General features: G+C 41.5%; 1 protein-coding gene across 1 annotated transcript in view; it reads left to right on the forward strand.

Moving 5' to 3' along the window:
- LOC308166379 (chromobox protein homolog 3-like) overlaps nucleotides 1-15,111 on the forward strand; it is a gene marked incomplete at its 3' end in the record, with an annotated part of 245,305 nt that overhangs the window by 229,696 nt on the left and 498 nt on the right. The gene's annotated exons all lie outside the window — the stretch shown is intronic.

Raw genomic sequence — 15,111 nt, forward strand, 5'->3', positions numbered from 1 at the left:
TTTAAGGGACAGGACTGTCATTCCACATAGACTATATGCAGCTAGTGGATAAAAGTCCAAACACTGTTCAGCATTGATGCAAACCATTTGTCTAGCTGCTTCTCCAAGGTTATAGAGGCCATACTCTGCCAGATAGGATGAGGAATGTGGTGTCACCAGGAAGTACAAATACTTGTTTTCCTTCATCAGAATAAGCTCGATTTGTCCAAATTCCACTGACTCTTCATTCTTAATGCATAGAAAAAAGCCCTTCCTATACAGGGTACCCTTCCACTGCACTTCTGTTGACACCATCTCAGGATGTGGGAGCGAGCTTGCCTCAACCGCATCACGCACTTTGTCACTGTACAACTCGGTGTGGTAAGGACACAAGCTTTTGACTTGCAAAGTTGCAGCAAAGAAAGAGCTGGAGTTCAGATATGACTGAAGCAGCTGATGATTGTTTGCAAGTGTCTGACACACATTTTTGAAGTTCTGTGTCCTCCTTATGCATCTTTTGAAGTATGAGTGTTTGCTCTCAAACCTCATTGTCCACAACCGTATGAGTGGACCAAGTTTCATAATCAAAGAGGGATAGTGGACGAGGTAGTGATGCTTTGGTTTGAGTTTCTCTCTGGGAAATAGCTCTTTCCTTGTTTCAAGATAATCTTGAATCTGAACATTGAGGAAACAGATTTGAGGGACAGATATCTTGGGGGCACAGACCAGATCGGTAGCTGCCACACTGGATCCTTAGTATCTGACATCTTATCCCCAATAATCACTGGTAGAAGTCTCAAAAGACACCAATTCTCAGCTGCCTGCCCACCAATCTTCATACTACTTCTACTCACTTCACAAGGAGCAGAACCAGCATCAGAACCCACATATTTGAACTGTGCGATTCGTCGGTTCAGCTGTGTGTATGTGAACCATTTTTTCACCTTTACAAAATACCTCAAGTAAAGGGTAAGGTCATAGGCTACTACGCCTTCAAACAAGTCATGTCCTATACATGGTGGGAGCCCTGGCTGGCATACATGGAAATACTCAAGAGAGTTGAAAACAGAGTCAAACTTGAGTCCCTCTACATTTGTTGCCTCTGGGTCCTGTAGTTGTTGCACTGCCTTCTTGTAGTAGTGCGGCAGCTTAGCAAAATGATGGGGACGCGCCGGACAAAAGCACCACATTTTTTCCATGTGCTCTACATCACCATAGCTTTCAATTTTTGGTGGGAGCCACTTCGATGGCAGCCATCTTGGATTTCCAAGGTGGCCGCCATGTAAAATCTAAGTGCAAATATCTCGGCTTCCAAGCCACATAGAAGGTCAATCTTGGTGTCTAAATATACATGTTCTGGGTCAAGGAATGCATTAAAGCTATTGAGAATATCACTAGATGATTATTTGTGCCGAGATCAAATAAATATGTTCATTCTGGCAATGTATCCATAATTTTCAACTCGGTTCCTAAGCAGCTGGACATATATTCATATGTATGTTTTCAATGGCATGTATATTGAAAAATGGACAACATGCATTAATTGAATTGAACTTTATGTGCTTCACTTTTTAACATAACAAAGCATTTTATATCATCAAATTATCGGTCACATTTACAACTGCCAAGCTCTGTGCATTTCCAGTGTGCTTTCTTGCATGAGCACTTTGCACCACAGTCACTTGCGCTTTTACAGCCACATTTAACCAGTTCAGTGCAGGCTTTTGAAGCCATTGGTAGAATGCTCCACACAGGACTGGGTGTCGGCTGCTGAGCCAGTTCAGATGTTACCCAGATCCCAGACTGGTAGGCAACTCGCTTCAAGTGCTGCAGAAGGGAATCTTGTGTTGGTGGAATGTGTTCCATGGTTCTGTTCTTCTGGCAGAACAACTCTCTCCGTGCTTCATTAATAGATTCCACATCACTCGTCTTGTCGTAAAGGACGATTGTGTAGCGCTCCAGAAGTTGAAATTGCTGGGCATCTATGGTCACGGGACTGTGCGGATTCGCTGCCATGTAGTTGAAGGCCTGGGTGACCTCGGGGTACATTTACATTTACATTTTTGGCATTTAGCAGATGCCTTATTCCAAAGCGACTTAAAGCGATTAGCGATCCTAATACATTTGAATACTAAGCATGTGAATCAGCAGTCCACTATTCGTTGCAGGAAGAGTACTCTAGCTCGGGCCCGGGGCCACTGATAGAAGGAAAAACCTTCTCCCTATTATCGCCTTCTACTAAAAGTTTATTTTTATTTTTATATATTACTGGAGAAACTGAGAAACAGTACAAGGGGGGCAATAGAAGTTCTTAGGGACACAGTAGAGGGGAAAGCTGGTGTCTTTAGGAGACGTAGGAGCAGTTAAGATGTAACCTGAAGAGATGGGTCTTCAGTCTACGACGGAAGATGGGTAGTGACTCTGCCGTTCTGACAGCCGTGGGGAGCTCATTCCACCAGCTAGTAACTGTTGCAATGTTGTGTACCTACTGTGGTTAGTAGGCTACTCAAATAAACACGGAGAAACGGACTGTAGTTTACTAGCTTCTTTACTTGGAGTAATGACCACGTTACATTGCATGTCACGTCCTACATAGGAATCCTGGGAGGTACGTCCAACAGGTACGTAATAACGTGGTGACGTAACGTACTCAGGCCAGGTAGAATAAACAATGCTAGAGCAATACATGCAAACCCAAATACTCTACAACTCCTCCCCTTCTAGATAACAACAACATTAAACAGGTCTTAGCTTGAGGAGTAACATGTTTATCATCATACATTTCGGAGATTAAGAAATCCATGTTTGTTCCCAGACAGAATTTATTCAGAGGCTGATAACCCTGTCAGTTGCAAAATACTTTTTTTTTTTTTTTTTACACTTTGGAATTGACACATGGAGGCAATCATGAACAAGCGCAGTTTGGCTGTCGAAACAAACATTACTACAACCTCAGGTGATTGAGCTCAGGAAGATACACACGGTGATGCATTGTACAATTGTTACAGCTAACCCTAAGCAGATACTATAAGATATTCTTAGTAAACAGATATGACATTGTTCCCTTTCACTTTATAAACGGCGTGGCGAGACAGCTGACAGCTTCAGTCACCGAGGCTCAGTACCCCTCACCCGCTTCCTCATCCTCAGAGTCTGGGTTCATGTTCCCCAACTCCTCATAATCAGTGCAACAGTGTAACCCTAGCAATCATAATTGTTTTCTTTTGCCTAAATAAAGAAGAAGTTGTCCATTTACTTCCGGCGCCCTGAGGGGCAAAAAATCATATCCGCCATCCGTTGGCCATACATTGACACACATTTAGAATTTAAAATGTTGCTCAATATTACAATAGAGCAGGCCAGGCCGAATATGGCTGACCCCTTGCCTAGAGCAAGAACAAGAATTCTAACAATTGACTGTGAAGTTGATTGCATGGCAGAAAAATAAATTATTATTAATTATTATTATCTGGGTTGATCATGTTCAACCCAGATTTGACTCAACAATTAAGGGAATGAACTCGTTCTCATGCTATAAAACAAAAATGTGGAATGCCCTACCCAAAGGAGTAAAGGAGTGTAAAACTCTACTCACTTTCAAAACTTCGAAAATGGCCCCCTGTCAAAGTCTTAACTTAACCCCCCCCCCCCTTCCAACCCATGCCAGTGAGCCCACATGTAGCCCACGTGGGACACACATGGGCTTGCCCACTTCCAACCCCTGCCAGTTAGCCCACATGTAGACCACGTGGGAACCACATGGGCTTGCCCACTTCCAACCCATGACAGTTAGCCCACATGTAGACCACGTGGGAACCACATGGGCTTGCCCACTTCCATCCCATGCCCAGTTAGCCCATATGCAGACCATGTGGGACCCTCATAATTTGCCCAGTTCCAGCCCATGCCCACTTGGTACCCAAGTAGCCCGCATTGAACCCATATGGGTCCCACGTGGGCGTGCTGGCTGGGGGGTGTTGGGCATCTGAAGAGAGGCAGTGAGTTCTTTTTGATGGGCTCGTGAATGGAGTGTGTGCGGTTCCTGATCACTCTCTCATGGTACTTGTTGTACTGATCTCTGCCCACTGATTCCACATTGCGGACTGTGTTAACCACAGACTCGTCAGTTATATTTCGTGTGTCCAGCATTAGAAGCTCGGGGGTATCATCTAGGAATGGATTGCTCATCCCAGTGATGGTGTGCACCAGAGCTAGTGCTTGTTCTTTGAATGTCTTCTTTTTTTATTTATTTTTTTATTTATTAATACCATTTTATTATTTATGTATTCACAACCGTTTTGGTAAAATTGTGCCTGAAACACACAGCAGACATACACAACTGGCAGAATAACAACACAAAGAAACATGTGACTAACAACCAACAACTAATTACTGATCAAACAACTAATTCCGTATTTACTTATTTATTTTTTATTTATTTTTTTCAGGTGAAAGTACACTTTTATATGGTGGCTCCAGAAGAGGAACTAGAAAAGTAAGGCTTCAGAAGAAACTATGAGCCAACATTACTTGGTCAACAGAAGGCCTTGCCACCCTGAAATAAGACTACTAACTTACTTATAACTTATACAACACTAAAGTCAGCCGTACAGACTTTAAATAAACAGACAAAGAACATTTGAGCTGCAGTACTGCGGTCTGCCTGAAACACACAGCAGACATACACAACTGGCAGAATAACAACACAAAGAAACATGTGACTAACAACCAACAACTAATTACTGATCAAACAATTAATTCCGGTTTTTAGAAACATTCAAAGCCAACGACACGTAACCATGGTGACCTTAACATAAGCAGTAGCGTCAGTGAGAGGGTTCCAGGTCCCACTCTGTACCTCAGGCTGTCCGGGGGGAGTGGGAGGGGATGACAGTGATGGGGCCGTAGGGATGCCCCTGACACACACCCAGCTCTCTGCCAGTCATCCGCTCTAACAGTTGGAAGAACATTTGAGCTGCAGTACTGCGGTCTGCATCAGGGGGCAGCAGAGAATGGAAGTCCCCTTCCAATGACACCTTTCTCAGCAGGCTCTCAGGGGTGAGCTCTGGTTCTCTCTCAGGGAGGTTGACACACTCCTCCACTATGTCCTCCATAGCCACCACCACCTCCTCTTCTTTTTTTAAATATTTGTTTATTGATCATTTCCCAAAACATAAAATAGTGGGTCATACAAATGCATGAGCAGCCAGAGAGGTAATCAAATGATACAGCCTCCATATATACCCACAGACGCATACAACAACAACAACAACAACAAAAAAGGACGTAAAAAATAAATGAAGTAGAATAAAATAAAGTAAAAAAGAAAAAAGAGAAACCACACCTAACAAACACACATCACATAGCTTGGATGTCCAGATATTCAAATAAATTGTCTGTATACCCTAAAACAAATAAGTAGTAGCCTAATGTATAGTGGTCAAGAGTCAGAAATATATGGGGCTCGTATAAATGGTTCCACTAGTTAATCACACACATTCAACCTAACCCAGCTGTCCCAATTGAGTAATTTTAGGTAGGTCTACCAGATGGTCTACTCCTTATGATGATGAGATTTTCCTAAATAGTCGATGCAAATGACAATCAGTATAATTTTCAAGTCATCAACCGTTAGAGTATAATTCAAATTTTATTGAACAAACCTCCCAATGATAACAGTATTATTATTATTTTTTTCAATAAACTCAAAATCCACTGTTCCAAATTATTATGGACAACAGAGTTTCAAAACATTTTATAGGTTGTAAAGAACTAAAAATGGTAATTTGATGATATTACTTAATGCTACTGACTGATTACAACTTGTTTGTAAAAAAAAAAAAAAGAAGTACCTGGAGGTTCCTGTTGTGTCTTCTCTGTCAGAACAATTAGCAGATCTGACTTCTTTCCTGATATGATGCGTTTTTGTGTGACTATATGCCCAATTTGTGATACTCATTGTTTAACCTTAAACATACTTTAAGTGTGCCCACTCTCAGTAGTAAACAACATTCTTAGGAGCAGGCATATACCATAAAGTAACAGTGAGACCAGTTTAACTCTAAGGACATAGGAGCCTTACATTGGTCAGCAGGGTAGAACAGCATGGACACAGGATAGAGCCATGTATGGGAACTAAAAAATCATATCCGCCATCCGTTGGCCATACATTGACACACATTTAGAATTTAAAATGTTGCTCAATATTACAATAGAGCAGGCCAGGCCGAATATGGCTGACCCCTTGCCTAGAGCAAGAACAAGAATTCTAACAATTGACTGTGAAGTTGATTGCATGGCAGAAAAATAAATTATTATTAATTATTATTATCTGGGTTGATCATGTTCAACCCAGATTTGACTCAACAATTAAGGGAATGAACTCGTTCTCATGCTATAAAACAAAAATGTGGAATGCCCTACCCAAAGGAGTAAAGGAGTGTAAAACTCTACTCACTTTCAAAACTTCGAAAATGGCCCCCTGTCAAAGTCTTAACTTAACCCCCCCCCCTTCCAACCCATGCCAGTGAGCCCACATGTAGCCCACGTGGGACACACATGGGCTTGCCCACTTCCAACCCCTGCCAGTTAGCCCACATGTAGACCACGTGGGAACCACATGGGCTTGCCCACTTCCAACCCATGACAGTTAGCCCACATGTAGACCACGTGGGAACCACATGGGCTTGCCCACTTCCATCCCATGCCCAGTTAGCCCATATGCAGACCATGTGGGACCCTCATAATTTGCCCAGTTCCAGCCCATGCCCACTTGGTACCCAAGTAGCCCGCATTGAACCCATATGGGTCCCACGTGGGCGTGCTGGCTGGGGGGTGTTGGGCATCTGAAGAGAGGCAGTGAGTTCTTTTTGATGGGCTCGTGAATGGAGTGTGTGCGGTTCCTGATCACTCTCTCATGGTACTTGTTGTACTGATCTCTGCCCACTGATTCCACATTGCGGACTGTGTTAACCACAGACTCGTCAGTTATATTTCGTGTGTCCAGCATTAGAAGCTCGGGGGTATCATCTAGGAATGGATTGCTCATCCCAGTGATGGTGTGCAACAGAGCTAGTGCTTGTTCTTTGAATGTCTTCTTTTTTTATTTATTTTTTTATTTATTAATACCATTTTATTATTTATGTATTCACAACCGTTTTGGTAAAATTGTGCCTGAAACACACAGCAGACATACACAACTGGCAGAATAACAACACAAAGAAACATGTGACTAACAACCAACAACTAATTACTGATCAAACAACTAATTCCGTATTTACTTATTTATTTTTTATTTATTTTTTTCAGGTGAAAGTACACTTTTATATGGTGGCTCCAGAAGAGGAACTAGAAAAGTAAGGCTTCAGAAGAAACTATGAGCCAACATTACTTGGTCAACAGAAGGCCTTGCCACCCTGAAATAAGACTACTAACTTACTTATAACTTATACAACACTAAAGTCAGCCATACAGACTTTAAATAAACAGACAAAGAACATTTGAGCTGCAGTACTGCGGTCTGCCTGAAACACACAGCAGATATACACAACTGGCAGAATAACAACACAAAGAAACATGTGACTAACAACCAACAACTAATTACTGATCAAACAATTAATTCCGGTTTTTAGAAACATTCAAAGCCAACGACACGTAACCATGGTGACCTTAACATAAGCAGTAGCGTCAGTGAGAGGGTTCCAGGTCCCACTCTGTACCTCAGGCTGTCCGGGGGGAGTGGGAGGGGATGACAGTGATGGGGCCGTAGGGATGCCCCTGACACACACCCAGCTCTCTGCCAGTCATCCGCTCTAACAGTTGGAAGAACATTTGAGCCGCAGTACTGCGGTCTGCATCAGGGGGCAGCAGAGAATGGAAGTCCCCTTCCAATGACACCTTTCTCAGCAGGCTCTCAGGGGTGAGCTCTGGTTCTCTCTCAGGGAGGTTGACACACTCCTCCACTATGTCCTCCATAGCCACCACCACCTCCTCTTCTTTTTTTAAATATTTGTTTATTGATCATTTCCCAAAACATAAAATAGTGGGTCATACAAATGCATGAGCAGCCAGAGAGGTAATCAAATGATACAGCATCCATATATACCCACAGACGCATACAACAACAACAACAACAACAAAAAAGGACGTAAAAAATAAATGAAGTAGAATAAAATAAAGTAAAAAAGAAAAAAGAGAAACCACACCTAACAAACACACATCACATAGCTTGGATGTCCAGATATTCAAATAAATTGTCTGTATACCCTAAAACAAATAAGTAGTAGCCTAATGTATAGTGGTCAAGAGTCAGAAATATATGGGGCTCGTATAAATGGTTCCACTAGTTAATCACACACATTCAACCTAACCCAGCTGTCCCAATTGAGTAATTTTAGGTAGGTCTACCAGATGGTCTACTCCTTATGATGATGAGATTTTCCTAAATAGTCGATGCAAATGACAATCAGTATAATTTTCAAGTCATCAACCGTTAGAGTATAATTCAAATTTTATTGAACAAACCTCCCAATGATAACAGTATTATTATTATTTTTTTCAATAAACTCAAAATCCACTGTTCCAAATTATTATGGACAACAGAGTTTCAAAACATTTTATAGGTTGTAAAGAACTAAAAATGGTAATTTGATGATATTACTTAATGCTACTGACTGATTACAACTTGTTTGTAAAAAAAAAAAAAAAAATACCTGGAGGTTCCTGTTGTGTCTTCTCTGTCAGAACAATTAGCAGATCTGACTTCTTTCCTGATATGATGCGTTTTTGTGTGACTATATGCCCAATTTGTGATACTCATTGTTTAACCTTAAACATACTTTAAGTGTGCCCACTCTCAGTAGTAAACAACATTCTTAGGAGCAGGCATATACCATAAAGTAACAGTGAGACCAGTTTAACTCTAAGGACATAGGAGCCTTACATTGGTCAGCAGGGTAGAACAGCATGGACACAGGATAGAGCCATGTATGGGAACTAAAAAATCATATCCGCCATCCGTTGGCCATACATTGACACACATTTAGAATTTAAAATGTTGCTCAATATTACAATAGAGCAGGCCAGGCCGAATATGGCTGACCCCTTGCCTAGAGCAAGAACAAGAATTCTAACAATTGACTGTGAAGTTGATTGCATGGCAGAAAAATAAATTATTATTAATTATTATTATCTGGGTTGATCATGTTCAACCCAGATTTGACTCAACAATTAAGGGAATGAACTCGTTCTCATGCTATAAAACAAAAATGTGGAATGCCCTACCCAAAGGAGTAAAGGAGTGTAAAACTCTACTCACTTTCAAAACTTCGAAAATGGCCCCCTGTCAAAGTCTTAACTTAACCCCCCCCCCCTTCCAACCCATGCCAGTGAGCCCACATGTAGCCCACGTGGGACACACATGGGCTTGCCCACTTCCAACCCCTGCCAGTTAGCCCACATGTAGACCACGTGGGAACCACATGGGCTTGCCCACTTCCAACCCATGACAGTTAGCCCACATGTAGACCACGTGGGAACCACATGGGCTTGCCCACTTCCATCCCATGCCCAGTTAGCCCATATGCAGACCATGTGGGACCCTCATAATTTGCCCAGTTCCAGCCCATGCCCACTTGGTACCCAAGTAGCCCGCATTGAACCCATATGGGTCCCACGTGGGCGTGCTGGCTGGGGGGTGTTGGGCATCTGAAGAGAGGCAGTGAGTTATTTTTGATGGGCTCGTGAATGGAGTGTGTGCGGTTCCTGATCACTCTCTCATGGTACTTGTTGTACTGATCTCTGCCCACTGATTCCACATTGCGGACTGTGTTAACCACAGACTCGTCAGTTATATTTCGTGTGTCCAGCATTAGAAGCTCGGGTATCATCTAGGAATGGATTGCTCATCCCAGTGATGGTGTGCACCAGAGCTAGTGCTTGTTCTTTGAATGTCTTCTTTTTTTATTTATTTTTTTATTTATTAATACCATTTTATTATTTATGTATTCACAACCGTTTTGGTAAAATTGTGCCTGAAACACACAGCAGACATACACAACTGGCAGAATAACAACACAAAGAAACATGTGACTAACAACCAACAACTAATTACTGATCAAACAACTAATTCCGTATTTACTTATTTATTTTTTATTTATTTTTTTCAGGTGAAAGTACACTTTTATATGGTGGCTCCAGAAGAGGAACTAGAAAAGTAAGGCTTCAGAAGAAACTATGAGCCAACATTACTTGGTCAACAGAAGGCCTTGCCACCCTGAAATAAGACTACTAACTTACTTATAACTTATACAACACTAAAGTCAGCCATACAGACTTTAAATAAACAGACAAAGAACATTTGAGCTGCAGTACTGCGGTCTGCCTGAAACACACAGCAGACATACACAACTGGCAGAATAACAACACAAAGAAACATGTGACTAACAACCAACAACTAATTACTGATCAAACAATTAATTCCGGTTTTTAGAAACATTCAAAGCCAACGACACGTAACCATGGTGACCTTAACATAAGCAGTAGCGTCAGTGAGAGGGTTCCAGGTCCCACTCTGTACCTCAGGCTGTCCGGGGGGAGTGGGAGGGGATGACAGTGATGGGGCCGTAGGGATGCCCCTGACACACACCCAGCTCTCTGCCAGTCATCCGCTCTAACAGTTGGAAGAACATTTGAGCCGCAGTACTGCGGTCTGCATCAGGGGGCAGCAGAGAATGGAAGTCCCCTTCCAATGACACCTTTCTCAGCAGGCTCTCAGGGGTGAGCTCTGGTTCTCTCTCAGGGAGGTTGACACACTCCTCCACTATGTCCTCCATAGCCACCACCACCTCCTCTTCTTTTTTTAAATATTTGTTTATTGATCATTTCCCAAAACATAAAATAGTGGGTCATACAAATGCATGAGCAGCCAGAGAGGTAATCAAATGATACAGCATCCATATATACCCACAGACGCATACAACAACAACAACAACAACAAAAAAGGACGTAAAAAATAAATGAAGTAGAATAAAATAAAGTAAAAAAGAAAAAAGAGAAACCACACCTAACAAACACACATCACATAGCTTGGATGTCCAGATATTCAAATAAATTGTCTGTATACCCTAAAACAAATAAGTAGTAGCCTAATGTATAGTGGTCAAGAGTCAGAAATATATGGGGCTCGTATAAATGGTTCCACTAGTTAATCACACACATTCAACCTAACCCAGCTGTCCCAATTGAGTAATTTTAGGTAGGTCTACCAGATGGTCTACTCCTTATGATGATGAGATTTTCCTAAATAGTCGATGCAAATGACAATCAGTATAATTTTCAAGTCATCAACCGTTAGAGTATAATTCAAATTTTATTGAACAAACCTCCCAATGATAACAGTATTATTATTTTTTTTTTCAATAAACTCAAAATCCACTGTTCCAAATTATTATGGACAACAGAGTTTCAAAACATTTTATAGGTTGTAAAGAACTAAAAATGGTAATTTGAGGATATTACTTAATGCTACTGACTGATTACAACTTGTTTGTAAAAAAAAAAAAAAAAAGTACCTGGAGGTTCCTGTTGTGTCTTCTCTGTCAGAACAATTAGCAGATCTGACTTCTTTCCTGATATGATGCGTTTTTGTGTGACTATATGCCCAATTTGTGATACTCATTGTTTAACCTTAAACATACTTTAAGTGTGCCCACTCTCAGTAGTAAACAACATTCTTAGGAGCAGGCATATACCATAAAGTAACAGTGAGACCAGTTTAACTCTAAGGACATAGGAGCCTTACATTGGTCAGCAGGGTAGAACAGCATGGACACAGGATAGAGCCATGTATGGGAACTAAAAAATCATATCCGCCATCCGTTGGCCATACATTGACACACATTTAGAATTTAAAATGTTGCTCAATATTACAATAGAGCAGGCCAGGCCGAATATGGCTGACCCCTTGCCTAGAGCAAGAACAAGAATTCTAACAATTGACTGTGAAGTTGATTGCATGGCAGAAAAATAAATTATTATTAATTATTATTATCTGGGTTGATCATGTTCAACCCAGATTTGACTCAACAATTAAGGGAATGAACTCGTTCTCATGCTATAAAACAAAAATGTGGAATGCCCTACCCAAAGGAGTAAAGGAGTGTAAAACTCTACTCACTTTCAAAACTTCGAAAATGGCCCCCTGTCAAAGTCTTAACTTAACCCCCCCCCCCTTCCAACCCATGCCAGTGAGCCCACATGTAGCCCACGTGGGACACACATGGGCTTGCCCACTTCCAACCCCTGCCAGTTAGCCCACATGTAGACCACGTGGGAACCACATGGGCTTGCCCACTTCCAACCCATGACAGTTAGCCCACATGTAGACCACGTGGGAACCACATGGGCTTGCCCACTTCCATCCCATGCCCAGTTAGCCCATATGCAGACCATGTGGGACCCTCATAATTTGCCCAGTTCCAGCCCATGCCCACTTGGTACCCAAGTAGCCCGCATTGAACCCATATGGGTCCCACGTGGGCGTGCTGGCTGGGGGGTGTTGGGCATCTGAAGAGAGGCAGTGAGTTCTTTTTGATGGGCTCGTGAATGGAGTGTGTGCGGTTCCTGATCACTCTCTCATGGTACTTGTTGTACTGATCTCTGCCCACTGATTCCACATTGCGGACTGTGTTAACCACAGACTCGTCAGTTATATTTCGTGTGTCCAGCATTAGAAGCTCGGGGGTATCATCTAGGAATGGATTGCTCATCCCAGTGATGGTGTGCACCAGAGCTAGTGCTTGTTCTTTGAATGTCTTCTTTTTTTATTTATTTTTTTATTTATTAATACCATTTTATTATTTATGTATTCACAACCGTTTTGGTAAAATTGTGCCTGAAACACACAGCAGACATACACAACTGGCAGAATAACAACACAAAGAAACATGTGACTAACAACCAACAACTAATTACTGATCAAACAACTAATTCCGTATTTACTTATTTATTTTTTATTTATTTTTTTCAGGTGAAAGTACACTTTTATATGGTGGCTCCAGAAGAGGAACTAGAAAAGTAAGGCTTCAGAAGAAACTATGAGCCAACATTACTTGGTCAACAGAAGGCCTTGCCACCCTGAAATAAGACTACTAACTTACTTATAACTTATACAACACTAAAGTCAGCCGTACAGACTTTAAATAAACAGACAAAGAACATTTGAGCTGCAGTACTGCGGTCTGCCTGAAACACACAGCAGACATACACAACTGGCAGAATAACAACACAAAGAAACATGTGACTAACAACCAACAACTAATTACTGATCAAACAATTAATTCCGGTTTTTAGAAACATTCAAAGCCAACGACACGTAACCATGGTGACCTTAACATAAGCAGTAGCGTCAGTGAGAGGGTTCCAGGTCCCACTCTGTACCTCAGGCTGTCCGGGGGGAGTGGGAGGGGATGACAGTGATGGGGCCGTAGGGATGCCCCTGACACACACCCAGCTCTCTGCCAGTCATCCGCTCTAACAGTTGGAAGAACATTTGAGCTGCAGTACTGCGGTCTGCATCAGGGGGCAGCAGAGAATGGAAGTCCCCTTCCAATGACACCTTTCTCAGCAGGCTCTCAGGGGTGAGCTCTGGTTCTCTCTCAGGGAGGTTGACACACTCCTCCACTATGTCCTCCATAGCCACCACCACCTCCTCTTCTTTTTTTAAATATTTGTTTATTGATCATTTCCCAAAACATAAAATAGTGGGTCATACAAATGCATGAGCAGCCAGAGAGGTAATCAAATGATACAGCATCCATATATACCCACAGACGCATACAACAACAACAACAACAACAAAAAAGGACGTAAAAAATAAATGAAGTAGAATAAAATAAAGTAAAAAAGAAAAAAGAGAAACCACACCTAACAAACACACATCACATAGCTTGGATGTCCAGATATTCAAATAAATTGTCTGTATACCCTAAAACAAATAAGTAGTAGCCTAATGTATAGTGGTCAAGAGTCAGAAATATATGGGGCTCGTATAAATGGTTCCACTAGTTAATCACACACATTCAACCTAACCCAGCTGTCCCAATTGAGTAATTTTAGGTAGGTCTACCAGATGGTCTACTCCTTATGATGATGAGATTTTCCTAAATAGTCGATGCAAATGACAATCAGTATAATTTTCAAGTCATCAACCGTTAGAGTATAATTCAAATTTTATTGAACAAACCTCCCAATGATAACAGTATTATTATTTTTTTTTTCAATAAACTCAAAATCCACTGTTCCAAATTATTATGGACAACAGAGTTTCAAAACATTTTATAGGTTGTAAAGAACTAAAAATGGTAATTTGATGATATTACTTAATGCTACTGACTGATTACAACTTGTTTGTAAAAAAAAAAAAAAAAGTACCTGGAGGTTCCTGTTGTGTCTTCTCTGTCAGAACAATTAGCAGATCTGACTTCTTTCCTGATATGATGCGTTTTTGTGTGACTATATGCCCAATTTGTGATACTCATTGTTTAACCTTAAACATACTTTAAGTGTGCCCACTCTCAGTAGTAAACAACATTCTTAGGAGCAGGCATATACCATAAAGTAACAGTGAGACCAGTTTAACTCTAGTAACTGCCGGAGTAAGCAGAAGATTCACCCATTCAGCTAACGAGAGGGAGAGCTGAACAATCCCTGTGCCTGAATTGTTCAGTATGAAGGAGTCGTGGGTGCTACCTGGCCACTTTGCAACAAGGTCTGTAACCCGGAGCGTTGACCTGCGTAGATGACCTGATCATCCGTAGATGACAGATGACAGATGACAGATGATCATCCGTAGATGACAGATGACCTGCGTATTGATGGAGTGAAAGCTTTTCCGGTTCACAAAGCCGTCCTCCTCATCACTTGGTGCCTTTGGAATAAAGATGAATAAAATGAAACACTATTTAAGTTAACACTTTAAACACCACGTAAAATGTGTTTTGATTCAAGCTGATACTTTTATAAACAACATAACATAACATGATAGATTTGCAAAAAGAGATGAGACAACTTCAGAAACACCTGACATCTTCGCACATCTTCGGTACATCTTCGGACAACTTCCACAATTTCCTT

This window comes from Nansenia antarctica (genome assembly GCF_963989245.1).
Source record: "Nansenia antarctica genome assembly, chromosome: 10".
In the NCBI taxonomy this organism is placed as follows: domain Eukaryota; kingdom Metazoa; phylum Chordata; class Actinopteri; order Argentiniformes; family Microstomatidae; genus Nansenia; species Nansenia antarctica.